The 22,162-nt window shown below is 35.7% G+C and overlaps 1 long non-coding RNA gene across 4 annotated transcripts in view; it reads right to left on the bottom strand.

The window, feature by feature from the left end:
• The window catches only part of LOC107312659 (uncharacterized), a 247,081-nt gene that overhangs the window by 54,958 nt on the left and 169,961 nt on the right, over positions 1 to 22,162 (bottom strand). For all 4 annotated transcript variants that reach the window (XR_014945156.1, XR_014945154.1, XR_014945155.1 and 1 more), the window contains one exon: positions 961 to 1,042. This is a non-coding gene — a long non-coding RNA (uncharacterized LOC107312659). The remainder of the gene's footprint in view (positions 1 to 960; positions 1,043 to 22,162) is intronic.

The following is a 22,162-nucleotide window of genomic DNA, read 5'->3' as shown; positions in this document are numbered from 1 at the left end:
TTCAATCTTGTTCTTAGATAAACCCATAATATTACAGAACTAGGTCCAAACAAGTTTAGGAAGGACAGAGAATTGGAATAGTTTAAGTTAAAGCCATCATGACAGTGTTGAAAGAACTGTGGGTGCTTTGGTCAAGAACATCAACAGCAGAGTAATAATTGTCCAGTATTTAAAATGCCAGCAGTAAGACATCTATGATCAATTGTGTCATGCATCTACCTTATTAAGACATCTACTCAGCTTTATTTGCATCAGTGTTAGATTTTAGGGAAAACTTGTTAATTTTGAGAATAGGTAAACCTTGGAATATGCTACACAGAAAACAAAACAAAACACACCAACTACAACTATATTTGGTTTGTTGGTGTTTTTGCAGATCAGGATAATTATATGTGTCTCAAATTATCTAGATGTAGCTGATCATTCTATCCTCTGGTTCTGATAGACTAGATAACTTGTTCAGAATCATTCTGACTTAACATTTCTGTGAATCCTCTGGAAACTCATATTAAATAATGTCCTTTGGCAAGTAACTGCTGCTGTGACAAGTATTTAATAAAAGTTCTAACCCAGTGCTACAACATCATTGACAGTCTCAGATAAATCTGAAAAGGAACCTTCCCACCTTTCAAGCGGATTAAGGAATCTCAGGAAGGAACCATTATTTTTCATTTAAACATTAAAAATTCTACAGTACACTTTGGCACAGCTGCAGAACAGAAGTAATCCTTTTCCTTCCTGAGGTACTCTTCAGGAATAAGTAGTACCTCTTCATTCTCTGTAGAAAATAATCAATACCAGAATGTGATTGAAATTAAATCTGTAGCTCTAATTAGAAGCTAAACATACAAGCCCGTCCAAATTCTGTAAAGAACAGATTTTCTTGACTTTACAAGTGATATAAAATTGCTTGAAAATGCTGAGCTATTTAGAATCAATGAGCAAATCAGAAATACTAACTTGATTTCCTTGAAATCTTCAGACAGAGGTGGAACAACTGATGTTAAACTCTTTCTTTCCTCCTGGCCCCTACCGAACACCTCTGAAATAAAAAGATGAAAATAAAAAGGAAATTACATTTCCAAAATCCTGTGAATCTTTCTCCATCTCAGGTGATCTTTAGAATGTCATATACACAAAATATCATTAAGAATACAAGTAGCTCATGACTTAGACTCCTCTGTTTCTGAGGAGCTGAAATGAGCTGAAACATTCATAAAACAGCAGCTCTAATATCATTTGAAAGAGATAAAAAATGACTGGAATCTTCTATTTATCCAAGTTCTTTCTTTCTGAAATAGAAGTACAAAAGGGATATCTGGTTACATTTAGCCATGTCCTTTTCGTAACAGGTCTGAACCAATATTAGAACAGTTATAAAGCCTGAAACCAGCACAAACTGATCGCTAGAAATCAGTATAAACTCATCACTAAACTGCTAGATGAAATTAGAAATTCATGTAGTATCTAAAGAGCACACGTGCATACAGTAAACTCTGCCAAAATATCCTACCTGCCATCACAGGATACAAAGAGGTAAGGTGACCTTGCTGAAATAGTTCTCAGAGAATAAGTACTCCCAACATGGGTTTAATAATGAGGCTAAAAATAGAAACTGAATTGTTCTTCAGATTACCTGTACAATTAAAAGGATAGAGACATGAACTGTGCTAATGGAAATAATTCTAGAATCTAAACAGTTCTGTCCAAAAATAAATCAATGGTACTACCTCCAACTTCTTTTGTTAAGGGAACAAACACTTATGTTCCTCAAGTGGTCTGAAATCAGAAGGTGAGCGTGGAATTGACAATGCAATCTATTGTCTAAAGAATTTTTTGCTCTCTAGAGCCAAAGATAAGGAACAAATATACCATAGCAACACCTTGGAAATTATTTCAATTTAAACTTGTGGATAGTTCCTATAAGCTCACAAAACGTTTCTTTCTGCTAAATAATATTATTACATCCCCTGAACCAAGATCTGCTCTGAAGCCTTCGTTGAGGAAGAGACACTGTATAAAACTACCACTGATGTTTTCATGGTGCTCTCCCAAGTATGTTAAACAAGTTCTTCAAAACAGACACGGCCTGATGATTTAGAGAACTAGGAGGTATTAGCATACTGACAGTACACTAAGAGGAACCCGGTCCTCATCTCTCTCAAATAGAGCTGATAAATGGCCACTCAGAACCTAGTGACTTGCAGTATCGCAGCCTACTCACAACAAAAAGAAATATATCAGATCCTTCCCTAAAAGGTGTTGTTTCTTTTTGTTTGTTTGTTTTCTGATAGTGTAAAGGGCTACCACTATACAAGTTGCCTCCTATATGCTGTATCTCACAGGGCATACAATTTATTTGGATTCACAATGTTATTAGTTTCTCCTCCACCTAAGCTCTCCCTTTTCTTGAAATCTTTTGACTTCCCTACCAGCGTCACATATAATGACTGCCAGTTTTGTATTCAGCCCGAGATACCCTCCAAGCAGAGGGTACAACACAGTTACAATATCTGGTTTGGTCTGATCATAAATGTAGCGCTAGCAAGAAATCCTTCAAACAGTCAAAAAAATAACTCCGATTTTTTTTCCTTACTTTTTTTTTTTTTTTTTTTTTCCCCCGGTTTCTTCATGCTGTTTTCCCCTTAATTCTTGGTCAGCTCAAAGAAATTCCTAATTGGTGTTGGCCATGCAGTTACAGCTCACCGTGGTGTATCGCACCAGGCTTGGGAGTTAGAAAATCAGAGATGTAGCCTGCTATCTCTAAGTATCCTTAATCCACATGTGTTCACAGCAACGGCAGCAGGAATTCCTTAATGCCTTCAAATTCCCCTATTCATGCATTTGAGATAAAGGATAGTGGTAGTCTTTGCACTAATACTGTGGATAGCCCTGTCCCTGAACAATTCTATGTTCAATATCATTCTACACCTGCTTCAGTATGTCTTTATGCCCTTCAAATAGATAGAGCTGTTCTTCAAATCAAAGGCCATTTTACAGTTCTTGTATAGTCAGAATTTAGATGCATTTGTAAGGAGCACAATGACAGTACAAAGAGACAAGTAAAAGATATATTACAGCAGGCTGCAGAATACAATAATAAGAAGCATTCAAATTAAAAACAAAAACAAACAAAAACAAACAAAAAACAACAAAACAAAAAAAGAATGCTTGAGAGCTTCACATAAACTTTTGTTTCACAAATATCTCCTAATGCATCTATTTGCTTTCTAAAAACTGTTTTACATAGATGGTTATGATGCTTTCTCCATGAGAGGTTTTTAGTAAGTCATGCAAAAGTTTAGTGGTTTCTGACTTTTATTAGGCTTTTATTTAACTGATTGTTTCTATGCACCCTCTTAATGGGCAAAAGGGCTAAAAAGGGATTTGTCACAGCATATAACATGCTTAATTCTTTTCGTTCAAATTCATTATATTTAATTTTGCAATAACAATAGTCATAGATGTTGTTTTTTTGTTTTGTTTTTTTAAAGCCTGCATTGTTCTCTGATGCCTGTAAACAGAGATAACCTTGGGGAAATCTGTGAATGTACTCTGCGAATGTGTTTTGCAAGAGTGGCTGTGTTAAGTGGTTTCTTTGTCAGTCTTAGCACAAAATACTGTGGCCTGATATTTCTGCGTTGCCTTGAAGACCTTCTTTGTGAATACAGATGACTGTATCATGAAATTTAATTTAAATTATATGACTATCTAAACTAAATCGTAATCCATAAAGAAACAAACATTCAATCTACAGCAAAGGATTTATCCAACAAACACTGTTCACACTCTATACGCATTAATAAAATTCTGAGCTAGCCTCTTTGATTTGCTTCATTTTATTTGTGAAATCAGTTTTTTAAGGGCTTATGAAAAAGGCCTTGCATAATCAAAACTAAGCTATGGTCTTTTTTAAAAGCTTCACACATGCCCCTCTACAGAATACCACACTCTCTTTTCCAAATAAGTTTAGAAACAGTGTTGTCACCACATTTCTGTGCAATTATAACACCTTGATGCAAACTATCACAGAAAGAAAATGAATGCTGCAAATCACACTAATTTGAGAAAAAGCCTGTTTAGAACCTGACTGCAGAATTGTTATCACATCAGTGAGAAAATGCATCACTCTTTTAAGTATAATCCAAATTTTACTCAACAAAAGAAATATTTTCCAATAGATAATTAGCATTTTTTTTCCTAGGCAGCATATAGTAAAGATTTCCATAGAAAATGCAAAAAGTGCAGAATATCTTTGAGTGACTTGCATGTTTCACCACAAGGATGCCTCATAAATAAAAAAAAAATAACAGAATTTTGTTACCAATTATTCTCAGGGTTTCATGAACATTTTTTCCCTCACTTTGGGACGTACTCCAATGTTGACAGAAGCCAGCTGGGAATTTGTAACCATCACAGAACTTATCAAGATTTGTAGAAAAGTGATGTAATAGACACCCTATAGCTTAATTGCAAAAATCAAAGACTAAATACAAGTAAGAAGAGTTCATTGTTGAAGCACACACTGAATTATCATGTTTGCTTTTATTGTGTGTGATTATAAACCTAAGAATTATTCTTTTTTTTAGAAAGACAATACAGTAATTTGTAACTGGGCTTTTGCTACTTTCAATAGGTGTTTTTATACATTCAAACCTTGAAAAATGTTAATTTCTCATTTGGCTTATTCTCATGACACAGCACTTCCTTCTGTTTTCTTGTTTAGCATTGGATTGCTTTATTATTGAAAATGATACACTTAATTAAATAACATTTGTTTTAACACTTAATTCTATTCCTCATAGAAAAAGCAAAATAAAACTCACCTTGCATTCCCTTAGGCTGAATAGCAGTAAACCAAAATATTTCATTTGACAAATTTTATCCATCTATCTTTTCTAAACATTCCTGTCAAACCCCAAAATACACCTGCTGCTATCCCAATAACTAAGCATATAGTAAAATCTGTGATGTGGAAATGAGCATAATATGTCATTTTCCTGCCACTCTGATGTGTGTTAGGTTTTGACACTTGTCTGTCTTACTTGTCATCTTGGAAGTCCTTTGGATTTTTTCAAATATATTGCCATATCCATAAGCAGACAACATGTTTCTCTTTTTATCAAATTTGACACACAGTCACATGAAAATAAATAAATAAATAAATCACTGCAGTTATTTTTAAAACTATTCAAATATAGTTTCATGCATTGCTGCCCCAAAGGGATGACAAGGTGAATTAATTAGTTGAGTTTTAAAACCACTAAGTGTCCTCTGATGTTCTGCTCTAGTATCATATGTAATCTTACTTTAAAAATAAAAGAAAGAAAAAGAAACAACAGTCTAAGCATGCCATCTGTGTCAGACAGAAAAGACTGAGTGGTTGTTATAGTCCAGAACCTTGTCTAAGACCAAGTCATACATTTTTATACAAATGTTTATGATGGGTGTTAACTGCCATCATACTGAGCTTTCTTCTATTTAAGGAAGTTACAAACAAAAGGGGATCCAACACCTCTTCTTCAGATTTCTAAAACAACCACTGCCAGAATGATGCTGCCCTCTTAGGGTGAAGAAAGCACCACTACAGAGTGAACGGTAGATTCATCCTACTAACAAGAGAAAGATTAAACTAATTACAAAGGATATGAACACCATATGTATTGGCCTTGCAGCCCCCCTCTTGCTGCCTTTCATTCCCAGTGTATTTTTGTAATTCACATTGTTATTCTTTACTGACTCTATCAAAAGCACCACTAAAAAAATAAAAGATATTGGGTGAGATGTGGAAATCACTTCCCAAAGAGACTGAGCTTCTATCTGTCATTTACACTTTCACAGGTTTTTCTGCATGCTCTCCTTTCATTTCTGCTTGGTTTCATGATTTAACTCCATGGACACTGAGAGTGAGCCACATGGCTGTGCAATTTTTGGATTGTAAATATCACAAGAGAACAAAATCCATAATTCCCTGTTAGAAAAAAATGAGTATTTTGTTTGCTATATATATTACTTTTAAATAAGAAAAGCGCCCAAATTTTTCCTTAAAAAAGGAGCAAACTCTACTCATCACACCAAACAAAGTCTTGGAACTAATAAATAATAATAAGAATTATAATAATAATTATTAACTAATTAATAATAATAAAATCACTGGAAAACAAAGAAAACACTGAAACCATCTGCTCCAGGGAGAGGTAAAGGAAGGGAACTCTATCCTGAACAGTGTGTGTAGGACCTGCACCTATATATGTAAGTCTTGCATCCCTGGAGCTCCTCAGAAAGGCTTTTCTGAGAAAGCTTTGTCTACTGCTTAAAATGCCACAATCTTATTTTTATGTATACATATATGTTTGGTTTTTTTTTCTGTTGCTCTTAAGCTCAAAAAGCAAAAAGACCCAATGCATTTCTAATATTTACAAAAATCACGAGCCATGCAATCTGCTGCAGTTCAGAATAATTGTTCTTCTGGCAAAATGAAACTGATGTAAATGTGTTGGCTGTATCAAGCATTTGATAATTAAAACAATAGCAATCAGTGATACCTACATACAATTATATACAGCTTCAGTCTGCTTTGATAGCGAAGGATCCTGGTTTGATATTATTAAAATAACATTACCTATCTCTGCCTAGATATATTTCACACTTCACATGCATTTATAAACATAGTCTGAGCACCACGCAATCATTTGTAATTTATTTCACTGATTGATACAAAAACACTTTTAGTCTCACTCCACTTATACAGGACTGAGTTACAATGAGAATAAGCCACTTTCCTATTTCACATGCAGAAGTGCTTCTGCAAAAAGATGTGGAATTGGCACTCATAAGCCTTAGGGTAGATCTGCTATCACTGGACCTTCTTTTCATGCAGACTCCTACTACTGAGATTACAAAAATTTGCAATATACTACAAAATACACAGTCAGACTTTCAGAGGTGAGATATAAGATTGTCTTCATCTTCTGACATGGTAGTGAAGTGTGCAGGGGCTGCTCAGCCCTGCTTCTTATTCCTTTACATAATTTTAATGTAGGTTTAGTAATACGGTAATATTTGTAGGATCATAATAAAATATCTAGATGTGTCATCTGTCCACAGATGTTTCTGAGGCACAGTTATTCCTCAGTATTTTAGTAAACAGACAACGCAATGATGAAGAGTTTTAATAACAGTGACTGTTCTTTTTACGACTTCAGTGCCACTTCTTTGCTCCCTACTTTTATCTGAACTCTAGATATAAAACTGGAGATTCATATATAAAACTGTTTCAGTATAGAACAACTTTGTTTTCTGATGTCAGGCCTCCAGTTTTAATGTAAACAGGGTAGGGGAAAAAAGGATGCATATAAAAGGTTTCAATAGAAGACATCATTAACAGACACAATGAGCTTTCATAAAAAACAAAAACAAAAACCAAAAAACAAAACAAAACAAAAAAAAAACAACAACAACAAATTGTGTCCACTGCCTATGCAATAAAAGTATAGACGTTTAGGGATTTTAACAGCACGAATTACAAGGAAAACTGTTTTTTGTCACTACTACTGAACAACAGAAAGAAGCCGTCAGCATGTAATCCTCTCCCCTTGCCCTTTATGATAACTTACTCTGAATGAAGGTGTGATCTGTCTTCCTTACAAGTAATATTCCTATCTTAATCATATTCTGTTCTGTAAGATGATCTGTGAGCGTTGCTTGTCAAATGGACATGTATTATTCAGTTTCAGTGGTAGCAGAATGGGTACCCCCTCCTTTCTCTTGCTCTCAATTATTCTTTACCTGCAAAACTTTGACAGAAACAGGCATTATCCTATGGAAAAAGGCTTGCTTTTTTTTTTTTTTTTTTTTTTTTTTACTGCAAATTTACAGTATGTGACAAATTCTGCCTCCAAAATTATATTCAAAATAAACTTATATCCTCTTTTCTTGCCAAATTTTCCATTTGGTCATTGAACTGAAAGTCTTTCTGTTGCCCAGGATTACTACCTGCTTGTAGGTTTTAAAGACAAAAGGCACACAAAACCATCTGGCACAATCTTTTGTAGAAAATGGGTGAGACCATTTCCTCTTTTACTCCTCAGTGCACTCAATACACTTAGGCTGTTCCATAAATAACACCTCCTGATTACATCCATGGAAACTACAACAGATGCAAAGAGCACAATAAAACTATCTGATAGAGCAAATTCTCAGCTACGAAACACTATTCTTCAGCACAGTCACCACCACAAGCTATGAATTTTTTCCAGTGATAAACAAGAGTTTGTATGCTCACAAAAATCTGTACCAGTAGAGGAGAACCACTGTTGCTGTCACCACTGATTAAACACATCATCCACCACCTCATGGTGCTCACACCCATTGTTGGTCTCCAGAATTGTTCAGCAAGCATCGATGAATGTCACTGGGTGACATTTTTTTTTACTACAGAGGAATTCAGTTCCACCCCTCTGCTTCATACGCACTTCCGTGTCAGATGCCATTCTGTCAGACTGTCCCTCTGCTGCCATCTGTCACACAGCAACAAACATAAGATAATATTGGTGGGAAGGTTCAGACTCTGCTGTACCACCACCATCTCCCTCTGACACTGTATACCAATACAATAAAATAGGAGGTACTGCTTTTGGAGCAGCCCTTATATTTTGTTTGACTAACACACTATAAACACCAACAATACAACAGTATGAATTAACAAATATTTTTGTAACTATGACTGAGAATATATGAGACGCCAGTATAACTTTTGTCTTTTCCAAATGTCTTAATAAAGTTGTCCATTATGAACTACTCAAAAGAAGGCATATAATTCACAGAGTATAAATAGCCTTTCTGCTCTTATGTTAATAATTTATGCTATTCATGGGGAATAAGTAAGGTATTATTAATTGCTTTTAGCAACATAGGTAAAGGCTGTTCTATTAACAACATTAAAGCTTAAATATTAATTCCTAGAAACCACAAAATGTGCTAATGTCAGAACTGAAAATGGAAATGTTAGAAAAAAGACAAAAGGTGTTCACTTGTTTAGAAGCAGGGGCTGGATTGTGGCTTTAGGCACAGCCCTGAACAAAAGACTCTACATTAACTGTACCAACTCCAGAAATAGCTTGGGGAGACATTATGCCTGAGGCAAGTTCTCCACTAAAAAGATATTCTGGCAGAGTTGTGTGATCAAGTGTGATTCATGACCAAAGTTACTGTGCCCCTCATGTAGACAGTAGTGATGGCAAATACTCTTGCTAGCTCCTGCTAGCATGGATGAATGTGCCTTTTTGGGAAGGAGAGTTGGGGCAGCAGAATGGGTTAGGCTTGTCTAAACACAGCTTTAACTTGTATTAGTAACTTTTATACTAGGGTGCCCTGACAGTATACAAACACAGTGACACCAACAGGAAGTTATCACAGAACTGCAGTGGTTGGAAGAGACCTCTGTGACCAAGTCAAAAAAACCCTGCTAAGGTAGGTTCCTTACAGTAGATCACCCAGGAAAGTGTCCTAATAGGTCTTGAATATCTCCAGAGAAAGAGACGCCATAACTTCTCTGAGCAATCTGTTCTATTGCTCTGTTACTCTCACAGTAAGCAAGTTCCTTCCTGTGCTTGTATGGAATTTTCCATGTTCTACTTTGTGCCCATTGTTCCTTGTTCAATTGCTGCACACCACTGAAAAGTGCCTTGCCCCATCCACTTGATTCCTGCACTTCAGATATTTATAAACAGCAGTGAGATCCCCCTCACTTTTCTTCAGCTAAAGAGCCCAAGGTAATACAGATAATTTCAAAGGTAGCACCAGGAGAGTAAGTAAAGAAATGGACAAGTCTGCTGTTCATTCAGATCACCAGCAAAACAGCAGAACTTCAGTGACCTTGCCTTCTAGGTCAGAGGCTTGGTGTGGTACTGGTCCCAGCCTTGCCAACAGTACTGGGCAGCTTCAGGGCTTCAGCCTCACAGAACCAACCCCATGACTGGGTTTCACTGTCTGTAGTTGGGCGTGTATTGATTTTTCTGCTATGTCTTTAGCAAAATTGGAATGTAAGCTATGATTCAGTTAATTTCACAGAACATTTTAGAGACTGCTTGGAAACAGAGTTATAAACCTGGTAGGAAATGAAGCACAGCCAAACTAATTCTTTTTGCTTTCTCGGTGACTTATGGTATGGCAGATGTAGCCTGACAGTTCAATAGCATTGTTTGCAACGTTTTAAAATAATAATAAAAAATTGAAATAATTGGCAGATAAGAATTATTAAGTACAGTAATAAAGCTTCACAATTATCTTATAATGTTTGTCACAGATATCTGAGAGTTATATGCACATTTTTAAGGCAGTCTTAGGCAGAACCAATTATACTGCTCTTGAAATTGTTGAGCAGCTGACAACAAGTACCAATATGCTAATATATAACTGTAACTTCAACATCTTACCACAACAGAAGTCAATGTGCATATTTGATTGTGTTATAAAAGATGATTGTACATCTAATCATTATTAGATATTTCTGGGCACTGTACTGTTCGAATCTCCAAGAAGTAACAGCATTGCTTCATTCTAGATCAGCTTTTGCCAATTTTCTTTAAGACAAATAGGTTTATTAAACATTATTTATGGATACATGCTAATTGTGAGGCTAGCCACAAGAAAACAAACAGTGAGACAGATCCCAGATATATGCATTGTATCACTCAGCAGTGTTCTGTGATGCTTACCCAAGATAAAGAGACATGCCTTATGGTGACCCTAAAAGCATTCCAGAAAAGAAAAAAACAAAACAAAACAAAACAAACAAACACACAAACAAAAAACAGGGAGGTATTTTTGGTGCCTCTTTGGGTTTTCTGCACATGCACATTACTGTGAGTTGGTGATCAAAAGTAATGATTAATCACATGCTTTCCAAAACACATTTACAACTGACAAAGGATTGACCCTTCAATCCTAGATAAATAGTTTGAATGAGGTATTGAGTCTAGTAAAACAACCTCTGGACAAGTTAAAAAAAAAAATAAAATTGACCCCTATCCAAAGCAAATAAGAACATACAAGAACAGACCTATTGAAACAAAGGAGATATTAAATCAGATGAACATTTTAAAAGCAGTGAAGTATAATTTTGTATTGTTACATCTGTTTAACATAAAGATGTACCAAAACTATAAATGAAGGCATGGATTTGTCATCAGCTTGCTCATCTTGATTAAAAGAACCCATAACGTCTTCAACTGTAGTATTTTTTAAATAGAGTGTTTCCATTTTTCATCTTAAGCCTTTCTCCCCCTCCCCCCACACTACCACATTTCCCAGCAGATTGTAATAGAATTTTTTTTAGTAGTTAAAAAGTTGTCTATTTTAATCACAATACTCTTTTGCCCTCTTTTTTAATACTCACATGATTTTTGTCTTAATGAACCAATTAGTCCTTGCTGAGGTCACTTATGTTTACTCACAAATAGTTTCCTAGTACATTTTCATGCAGGTACAGAGAAAGGGTCATTGTCAGGTAAAGGAATATTGAAATGAAATATTTTCACCCAGAGTACCAGTAGAATCACCACTCATATAAAGCAAAGGCCGTACATTTACATTACTATTTCCCATTTTTTACCAATCTACTTCTTAAGTTTCTTAATCAGAGTCAAATTAGACAGTATCTTCACAATCATGTCCAGCATTATGTTTAAGCATACTCCAAAAGCCATGCTTGTCTTACCAAAATCCTCTAAATTAATTTTATTACATTTTAATCCCACAATTTAATTTGACAGAAACACATTCTGTCAGATTAAAACAAAAGATGCTGCATAAAAGCAATTTCTTGAACATGAATGTATAAACACCAGAACTATGCTGCATAAAGGAAATGCTTTAACAAATTAATTGGTTGGGCTAAATTCACGTCATTTGTAACAATTCAGAAGTCAATTATGATGCACATTCTTCACTTAGGTCTGTAGATTTTACAGGAGAGTAAGCAGCATGGCAAAGAAAATTAATGACAAATGTAACATAAGAAGCATTGATAAACAGATTCCATTTGCTGCATTTCAATACTGAAGTAATTTGGAATATTTTCATGTTGACTGCAGAGACAGAATTGGTTGAATTGATGAGTATGCAGTCTCCATTTATTCTGTTTAGGCAGTTCCTACTAAGATACACACAACAGCCACAACCTATCCACCAAAACTGCTACAGTGCAACAGCAATGCGCATACAGTATCATATTTGAGTGGCCACACAGGGCAAATAGAAATAAAAGTGGTACAATTCAAACTGTTTACTTTTTCAGTGACTGAAACTGTTCTAAAATAACTCACTCTCTAACTCTGCAAAAATATTACTTCCACTATTTCTTCCATACTGCAGTATAGCCCACCAACCAGTACTAGCTTCTGTAAATGATGCTGTACTTCAGAATATCAGACTCAGATTTCTCTCATGCCATCGTAATGAAATCAATATGAAATCCTAACAGATTAGAAACATGTACATACACATCCCTGTAAATTGCTTCTAACTATAGCAGTGAATAATTTTCTTTTTTAGCTTAGGATTTCCAAACCTTATGAGAGATTATGGAAATTAATGTTTTTGCTGAAGTTCACATATTCGTGGTCAATGTTTTCTAGTACATGCCTTTGCACTGAAATGTCTGTTTAAACACACAGTGAATGTCCATGACTAGTGGTAACTCTGTAAAAAGAGATGCAAAGCTCCGCTCTTCTTCTTATCCTCCAATAACATTTTAATTCTTTCTTTTTTTCTTTTACCTTTTTACCACTTTCTGTTCATTTCTAGTTATCTAAAAAGTATTGTCGTCAAGTGAGGCAAGGTCAGAAAGTTCTGGCTCTTCCTGAGAATCAATTGAATATCATTGCCCTGTGAATCCAGGGAGATACACCTTTGCTTCGGGTCTGACAAACTTCTCCTCAGTTTCTTGCTTGCCTCCTCCAGGCTAGTTTTCTAGATTTCTAACTTTTTCTGTATTAAAAATCCCCAGGTAACTTCCTTCCTGTCAAATGACTACTTGAGAGGATTCATAGTTACAGAAAATCAATGTTTTAAATGGTATTGAACAATGCTTTCAGAATCTCAAGGTGACTGGTTCAATCTTCACTTATTAAACATGACACAGTATCATCAAAGAAAGCTGAAAAGTTGTTCTTTGCCTTTTTTTTTATTCCTTTTTGGAAAGAGCAGCACACAATTTTACCAGAAAGGTATCCTGAACTACAGGAAGACAATGGAATTCCTACTGTTGTTTTAAATGACTGGGAACAACTGAAAGGGATGAGAATTAACTATTAAGGGTAACATAATTCCAGAACATTGTAAAGGCATCAACTTTAGAAGAAATACATCTGGAAGCATTACATATATATATAATTAATTTTCCAACCTACAAGGATTAGTGGTATTTTCCTGCAACGTACTTCCTACAGCTATTGGACAACACATAGAAAGTCATAAGGCAGGTGAAAGGACTCCTTCTGTTAGGGAATGTCATCATCATTACCCTCAGAGCTATTCTGCCTCCTGCTCTGGCTCTCTGTCTGTCTGGCCTAAAGTTTTTTAGGAGTGATATTGATCTGCAGATACCAAGTGCTTACAAGTGTCTTTGACACTCTCAGCTTTACTGCCTATTTTGACTACCATTCTGAAGCTCTGCTGTGCTCTGGCTTGATGACAGTATTCCTGATTCCTATTTAAGGTCTAAATACAAAGGACTAAGAAACATAGATACTTTAATACATTCAATTCTCTGAATTTGAAACTTAAAATCTTAGTTTCCAGGCAACTTCCATGAAAAAACAAGGCTGTTTTTAAGTTATTATGGTTTCAATGATTCTAATGATTGTTTAAATGTAAAAATGCCTCTTCAAATAAAAATGACAAGTTGCCAACTACACTGATAATAAATGGTATTTTGAAAATCCAACATAAGAGTAATTACAATTATAAACCATATGTTTTTTTTGCACTCAAACTTCTTGGATCTGAAGTTACAGGATGCCTCAAATTCCTCCAGTAAAGTAGAATTCAGCTTGTGAGCATAGAGTACCTGTGTGATGCAATGAAGAAAATTCAGATTATGTCCTAGAGCTTTATTGAAAACAATGTCTATAACCTTCAAAAGCTCTGAGCATGTGTTGTACATCTCCAGCATTGAAAAGGTCAAACTTCTTTTTCATTTTTCTCTCTTATTTGCCATCATTTTCTTTTCAATAGGTAAATATAATGCTCATAAAAGAGAACATAACAGGAGAAGCTCCAGCAAGTCATAACATTGAACTTTAGAACCTTGCACTCTTACAAGCAGAAGCCAAGATTAGGGCAAGCTTACCCAGGCTCTCCACCTGCCTAATTAACAACCTTCAATCCTGAAATCTGCCGGCTTCTCACAGATAGGTTGGCAAGGTAGGAGGTTGGGAGACAAACTGTTCTTTTACAAATATTTACATGCAAAAAACTAGTCAAGTGCTTTCAACACAATTGAAAGAGCAGCTTTAAGTGTTCACCTTTTTTAAAGTTCCCAGAAAGCAGCCTGAAAAACAAGTTGAAGGCTGGAGGAAATCTCCTGTTTAAGAACATCTACTTCTGGCAGGTAAAGCACCTGCCACTCCACCTCCTTTCTGGGGCTGGCAGGAATACATCTCATCCACTAGTTAGCAAAAGCAATAATCTAGAGACCTTGTCCAAGAGCTCAGACCCCTCTGACAATACCACAGTGTAACAGTGACATTTGAAAGGAAAGGTGACTTTAGATAAAATCTCTTCTATTAACACGCATTCTTCCAATAGCGCTAGAGATCTATGCCCTTATACATTAGACAAACACCTTCCATTAACACAGAGCAAAGTTCCTGGGATTTCTAGGGGGAAAAAGATAATAATAAATAAAGTTGACTTTTCTATGTAACCAGATAGTTGTAGATGGCAAAATTTAACAAAAGGAAATAACTGCCATTGTAAACAAAACAGCCAAGTGCACAGTTTCTTTTTTAAGATGACCTTGAAGTCTTTAGAGAAAACACAAACCAAAAAAAAAAAAAAAAAAAACCAAAAAAAACCAACAACACCAAAGTCAGGAAAGTCCACATAGAATTGACAATTAATGTCACCAATGTTTGTGAATTAATTTTTCCATAGATGTAACCAGAAAGAAGACTGAAAAGTGGAAAAAAAGAAAACAAAAACAAACAAGCAAAAAAACATTAGACATTTCTCAGTTAAAAATAAATAAAAAATGGATAAACACTGAAACTGCCTCATCAGGCATAGATGTAAGAACTTCCTGGAATAGAATTAGAATGTGGGGGAATGTTCACATTAAGAAGAACATAATTTAATGAGATATTTTGAATAGTTCAAATTAAAGATGTGTTTATCTCACATTCCGAAAACTCCCTTCTCTTTGCCTCCTGGAGGACCTGAGAACAAAGGCAGAGAAAGAGAGCGGTATGTAACATTCATAGGTACAAATCTGAGATCAGTCAAGGTCATCAAAATACGAGCTGAGGCTGACTTCCTTTAATTTGCAAGAAGCTGCATTGCTTTCTCTGGGGAGGTTCCAATAGCCGGGGAATGCGACAGAGCAGCAAAGGCTGCTTATGGTCTTTTTATTCACCGTTCCAGTTCACTATCCCAGTAACAGGCTAGACACGAACCATTTACACTAGCCTTACAGAATTTTCTTGAAGGAGGAAATTCTCAGTAGAGCACTTAAAGCCTTAAAATATTTTGAGATAAAACAAAGAGGAGCAGAAGAAGAAAGCTGAAACACTTTGAGAAAGATGTTTTTCAGTTACAAAACAATCCCCAAATTAAAAAACAAACAAACAAACAAAACAATCCTAAATACATTTCATTTAGTATTGCTGCTTCCCATAGCACACTTACCATCTTATACTTCTCCTCTTGTTTTGAACTCAAGCATCAAATACAAAAAGCTGTGGAAACTCAATGGGCCAAATTAAGGCTGACACTATCCTATTATCTGCAGATGAATCTGGGCTACTTAGTTGGTTTCATTCCTACCTTTGCATTTTTTCCCTAAACAAATTCTAAAATAATCCATTTTACTGCTCACAGTTACACCTTGCTGATAGTAACCTTTAAAATCTTATTTTCATGACGGAAATGACTGCAAAGGATTTAAATTGTATGAAGTTCTCTAAGTCCTACTTCCATGTATGTGCAGATTAAAATGCATCAATTTTATATTTTAAACCCTCTATAATAGGTCTTTATTGTAAGATCTTTAAAGGCTTGATGCAAATCAGAATTATCTTTTCCAATTTGATTTCATATTTCTACCTAGACTTCAGCTTCTTCTTCATCTTCATATGGAATGAAAACCTCAAAATCAACTTCCACAGCTTTCCTTAAAGCATACAGATGATACCTGCCATTTCTGTATGTGCTCAGTTAGAAGAAATAGAGCTTTTAGTTCTTTATAATGTCCACTCAGTTTGATATGAATAGATGGAAATACTTTCTATATTTGCATCTCTTGGCATTGTTTCCTTTAATAAACAAGACAGCCTTACTGCAGGTGCTCTCCCATGGATTTTTACCAACAACTTTTTGTGTTCAAAGCTTTATTAATTTTAGCCCATCAACCTGATGCATTACCAAGAACATTTACTGCTTAAGACTTAGGGCAAAGGACTGTTCTAAGGGTTTTATAAAGATAGATAATGAAAGAGAAAAGCACTAATAATTCCATTAGCAATTCATTTCAGATCCACAAAAGTGGCAGTCCACTAACAACTAATATCCCACAGATATTAGTGCAGATAAACACACACACACAATACTTTTCTCTCTCATGGAAGCATTATTTATAAGGCATCTAGCACACTAAGTATTACCTATAAAGTAAGAAAAGCTTCCAGGCATTACAGTAATAAAAATAAATACTAGCCTACACAAGCTAACAGGAGTAAATACGAATACTTAAAACCCTTAGTGAATGGGAAAACATCAGACAACCTTCTCTGTTGCAAAACCTCTTTTAAAATGTCAGAATTTATTGCAGAACACTGATTTGCACCAAACAGGCCATGATAAGTTTCTTAGTGAACTAGGTATTGTATTTGGTATCATGCAGCTTTCCAGCATCCTATATGTGTCCCATAAGAAAATCTTTTATCTTACCTGACATCAGTGTCTACAGCCATAGTTCTCTAGACCCCAGAACAATTTTAAGACAGTCAGTCAATTCATTCCAAGTAAAGAACAAAGAGTATGTTGCAGCATGCACTGCTAGTAACCGGTCTGATGAAAGGCCAGATCTACTGCTTCAAAGGAAAGCCATATTGAAACCAAAGGTGAACAGTGTTTGGTTTTGCTTGGCTAGAAAATGAAACAAGAAAAGGACATAAGCATTCAATGGTATTTGCTTAAAGTATACTGGAGTTTGAGCACTAGCCATAACAAAGCCTGTACTCAGATGGTACAACAGGGTAAAATGGTACTTGTGAGCAGTTTAAATCTGATTTGTTATTATGACAATTTAAGTCAATACCTCTATTAGCTCACCTGGTCATGCAAATATATTAAAAAAAAAAAAAAGCAGTATGGATACGCACTTTGAGATACAGAAAAGTTTCTTGAAGTGAAGATCAGATATAAAATGTTGAGGAAGAATTAATCATATTTCATTTGAATTGATAATATTATATAGTTTTAAAGAATATCTTCTGTTGAAATATATTATATAACATGAAATCTAGGAATACTGGATTGATTTTTCTATAGATACAACATCACTTTGCTCTGTAGGCTGAGGGAATAGTTACACTGTCCAGTATTTACACTGTTGCATACAATACATGAAACCACTGAATGGATCTGCTCTTATAACAGAGGTGTGAATTATGATTAGTTCTGAACATACACTACAGGTAGAAATTTTGCACACATAACAGACATTTCAAGCCATCTTCCCCACTGATCTGAAAAACAGGATTAAGGACAATACACAGGAAAGCCAATCTAGAAACAGTACCAGTATCAATGACCAACAACTTCCAGTTGGAATTTCTCATTCCTTCAACAAACTGTTTCTAATTTGATAATTAGTATCATGCAGGCTTAAAAAACATAATTTAATGTTGAAGGTTCAGAGAATCATAGAATCATAAAATGGCCTATATTGAAAAGGACCAGAATCATCACCCAGTTTCAACCTCCCCTGCTATGTGCAGGTTTGCCAACAACCAGAGTCCAGAGTCGCATCCAGCCTGGCCTTGAATGCCTCCAGGGATGGGGCATCCACAACCTCCTTGGGCAACCTGTTCCAGTGCATCACCACTTCCTCCTAATATCTAACCTAAACCTCCCATGTCTCAGTTTAAAACCATTCCCCCCTGTCCTATCACTATCCACCCTCATAAACAGCCTCTTGTTTATAAGCTCCCTTCAAGTACTAGAAGGCTGCAATGAGGTCTTCCCAGAGCCTTCTCTTCTCCAAGCTAAACAAGCCCAGTTCCCTCAACCTTTCCTCACAGGAGAGGTAATTCCAACCCTCTGATTACCTTAGTAGCCCTCCTCCAGATGCGCTCTAAGACATTCTTCCTGTACTGGGGACCTCAGGCCTGGATGCAGTATTCCAGATGGGGCCTCACAAGAGCTGAGTAGAGATGGACAATCACCTCCCTCTCCCTGCTGGCTATCCCTTTTTTAATGCACCCCAGAACACAGTTGGCCTTCCAGGCTGCAAGTACACACTGCTGGCTCATGTCCAGATGGTTTCTCTTATATTACCAACAGCATAATGTAAATCCAATGTATATTGGATAATCACAATGTTCTGTATTCAACTTTTTAGAAGGTTTTCCTAAGAAGTTTTTGCCTCAAAGATACTGAGGCTTATTTGTGATTAAATAGCAATTGCCATTTAGAGCAAATAAAGAGTTTTTCTTTAGATACATGTTTATTTTAACTGTACTCCTAAGAATTAGTTTTATTCTAGTTCAGTAAGAATGTACTAAGGAATTCTGCTCTAGGAAAAAAATTAGTTTTGCCAAAACATCATAACATTACATAAACAATTCCAACTGAAATATATCTATATACATATTCACATATGGTGAAACATACACATGCTTATATGTCATTGCAGACTAATCAGTGTAAGTCTGGAAGGCTGATGTCAACTTCCTTTCCAACATGAGACCAGTACACACGTAAATTCTAAAATAAAAATTAAATAGTGAAATCTTGAATTAGTCCTCTTCAGTAATGCAAATTTAACCCAGCAGCTGGGGATGCACAAAGAAAGTAAGTATTTTAGTTTTAAATGAAACTCTACTTTACAGGAGAGCACAAGTAGATCCTCTAATACTTCCAAGTGAACAACTACAGTAAGATATAAGAGGTCAAACATTTGATTTCTATTCTCTAGAATAATAGGAAATACAACCATTCTTCTTTTGTTTTACCATAACAGAAAAGTAAAGTAAAATATTTTAATCTGACTATAACAACTACATCACAGTCACTATTTATCTAGACCTAAAACCAGCAAAACTGATTTTAGAATTGGGTCCTAATTAATTATGAGGCTTTGAAGTAATTATTTTTTCCTGAATGTTAAATGTCTTTACTGTAGAGAGGTAAATACAGCATCCTGGGAGACAAGCAATCTGCAGACGATATAACCCAATTTTGATACAACACAGCTGCTGTATTGTGCATTTTGTTGCTGGTAGGCCTCCCAGGACTACGTGCCATTGCCTCTCTAAGGGGCTGGCAGGCAGAGCAGAGCTCTATTGCTACAGTTCCTTTGCTGCAGAATTTCAGACTCCCTGTAAACATTCTTGCCACTGTTTATAAGAGCTGCCACCCCTGTATTCAGTATGTCCTCCCAGGGAGAGAACCCAAAGGATTTAACTGAAATTCTACATAACAAAGAGCAGGCTAAATGTCTGAGAGTGAAGAATCATCCCGACATATTGATTAACATCCAGCAGACACACTATAAATGAGGTATAATTTGTCAGGACACAGTGACAGTCTTCGCATTCTTAAAGCTCTTCTTCTATTCGCTCTTCTAACTTCCTTTTGGTTAAAGCAATTTCTTGAGTTCATCTTCAGCCAAGTGTCATCTGTTCTCTCCCATAATCGTTACCCTTCTCACTAATTAGCAAGATTTAGTTTCCTCCTGTTATGCACTTAATTAACTTCTCCACCTTTGGAAATGCAATTTCCCCTGGACAAAATTACTATCATGACTGTTTCATACAATGAACTATTTCTAAATATAGACTTCAAATGAAGCAACATTCTTCAGAAAGACAGCGAAAGGTGCAGAGAACTTTCTGAAAGTGAACTGACCCTATAGCAATGGCAAAGATAAGCATGCAGGTAAAAAAAAAAAAAAAAATAGTATTAAAAAAACTACTTATCCAAGGTGCCACCATCAGGTTGGTGTACAGACTGACTTAAGCAGGAAATAGATGAAGAATAGCTATTGTGTACACCACATGCTATTCTCTCACATTCATACAGTCACTTCCTAGTCTGTTAACATTTTTAACTGCATAATAGCAGTGAGTATATCTAAATTCAAAGGTTTATTTGTTATCCTGTTTCAATAGATATGTAGCAGTAAGAACACTTCTGCTTAAAGGCTGCACTTGACAGGCCAAACAGAAATAAACAGGACACAGCAATAAATAGAAGCAAGTCAAGTAGTCCCAGCTCAAACGAATGACAAATCAGTGGTACAGAACAGAATGTAAGACTATCATTTTCCTCTCCAATCCTTTAAGGAAAAAAACAAAAACCAAAACAAACAAACAAAAACAAACAAACAAAGAAACAAAAGCTGCCTACCAGGTCAGGCTGTTCTGTAATTCTTGATAACAGAAATTACATGATACACAGATACCACGTCTTCCTGTAATTGGTTCCATATAAGTAGTAAAATAAAGGCAGATCAAATATGCTTTATTGATACAAACTTGTACAACTGCTTATGGACTCACAATGTTTGGCCTAGATTCACTGAGATTTGCTGAGATTCCAACTGCAATGGAAAAAGAATACACTTATGCAAGTTTCCTTCCTAGGACTATATGCAGTTTCTTTGCCTCACAGTCAGCACCAAAAGCAGGAAGTCACAGAAATCACAGGATATGAATGAAGATCATAAATGCCAGGAATTTAATGTTAGCTTGCCTGAAGCAAATATATTCTAATTTGTTGCCTTTGCTGGAAGGAGACATTTTAGTAAAATAAATTATAGGGGCGTTTCAGATGTTGGGTTAATTCTGAAAATTAATGGCCTGTTTGATAGATCGTGTACAAACAAATTCCTGCCTTTCATTTAATCCTAGGTAAGACTATGTGTTTGGCCTGTAACTCACTCTTACAGCTGCTTTTTTCCCCATACTCCTCCTGGTTGTTGTCAGAGTTGGGATTCAGGGAGTGAGAGAGTACTTAGCCGTTCTGTTGTTTTTTTTTGGAGAAATATATAAAGTGGATTCTGAACTCTGTTAAGCTTTATAATCAAGATTAGAAGTCTTTCCAGAAGACTTTGTACTATTTGCACTATGAACCCCCCCAAACTGGGGATTTTACCTATTACTCACAACACTCACTCTTCTCTCTGCCTCCTACCAGCAGAGTAAGGTTTACTTTGAATGCAAATCACGGTTTGTGGAGTAACTTCACATCCAAACCAGGAGCTACACAATGAGATTGCTCAATGTCTCTACAGCATTTGTTCTTTCCTCCCTTAAAAGTTGTTGTTCAATAAATGCTCTGTGACTTCCCATAGGACACAAAAGACCACCAAGCAGGTAAGTAAAAAAGACACCACATTCAGATTTTCAGCCTCAACTTAAATGTGAATGCCACAATTTGAGATACTCATCAGAAAAAGAGATTCTTGCTTTTAGAAAAGAAACACTGTATCAAACATATTAACATCTCTATTCCTTCTCCTGTGGTACAATGTTCTCCTAGTTTATGGGAATTCAGCAGGGAATAAGAGGCAGAGTAGGGGGGACAGAAATTAAGAAGATACCAGAAATATTCTGCTAGCATTCCCAATCAGCATGTTTAATCATCAGGGGCCCATATATTTAATCAAAACAGGTAAAAGTTTTTCTCACAAAGTAAATGTGAAAATCTAATAAGT

Source organism: Coturnix japonica, chromosome 4 (assembly GCF_054131305.1).
Source record: "Coturnix japonica strain WE chromosome 4, WE-NBRP24, whole genome shotgun sequence".
Classification (NCBI taxonomy): domain Eukaryota; kingdom Metazoa; phylum Chordata; class Aves; order Galliformes; family Phasianidae; genus Coturnix; species Coturnix japonica.
Note: the sequence above shows the minus strand (reverse complement) of the source record. Positions and strands in the feature narration are given on the sequence as shown.